This window comes from Limulus polyphemus, unplaced genomic scaffold (genome assembly GCF_000517525.1).
Source record: "Limulus polyphemus unplaced genomic scaffold, Limulus_polyphemus-2.1.2 Scaffold2593, whole genome shotgun sequence".
NCBI classification, from domain to species: Eukaryota; Metazoa; Arthropoda; class Merostomata; order Xiphosura; family Limulidae; genus Limulus; species Limulus polyphemus.
This window is the reverse complement of record NW_013668203.1, coordinates 79368-80105: the sequence shown is the minus strand read 5'-3', so window position 1 is coordinate 80105 and position 738 is coordinate 79368. Positions and strand designations below refer to the sequence as shown.

General features: G+C 28.0%; 1 protein-coding gene across 4 annotated transcripts in view; it reads right to left on the bottom strand.

The window, feature by feature from the left end:
- LOC106467380 (histone acetyltransferase KAT7-like) overlaps nt 1–738 on the bottom strand; it is an 88440-nt gene that overhangs the window by 53148 nt on the left and 34554 nt on the right. The gene's annotated exons all lie outside the window — the stretch shown is intronic.

The following is a 738-nucleotide window of genomic DNA, read 5'->3' as shown; positions in this document are numbered from 1 at the left end:
AGTATTTTGTAAAATACAGTCACATTTCAATTATTCTACATTATATATGAATACAAATTATTGCTATTTTGAAATAAGTTCTTAGACTTATTTTTTAAAACATAGAACAGTAACTAATGAAGTAAAGCAAACAATTATCTCTTCTAGTTATAACCTTTGTACTCGATTGCGGCTTGACATAGGTTGCTAATAATTAATTACTACATCAATACCATAGAATTCCACTATAATTTATCAAGCTTAGTGACTAAGATGTATTTTAGTCTAAAAAAAATATGAAATTTCGAGCAAACTAAAAACACACCCTACCTTGTTGAAATATTGGTTCAAAAGAAAGAATAGCGCCAAGCCCATTAAAATAGCTGAGAAATCCACTATGGGGACATTCTGAGCTTCCAATTAGTTATCCATGTCATATATAGAAGTAAATTTATAAAAGGGAGCATTTCCAAATATGGAAAAACGTGGGTAGGGTGTCACTGTGTTTGATTTATTATGAAAAATATCTCAGCAAATTCAAAAGATAAGAGGCTCTTATTTTATATTCTAGCTTGTCAATATCTGCAATTTGAGTTTCTAATTCATACGAAACTATACACTTAGTATTTTGACTTCACAAACATCTAATTTAAACCACTTTTGCATTCAACATACCAAGTGCACACAAAAATTGATGTTTAACTGTGTTTTTTTTAATATTTGCTTTTAAACTAAGAAATTGAGTGATATATATTTATA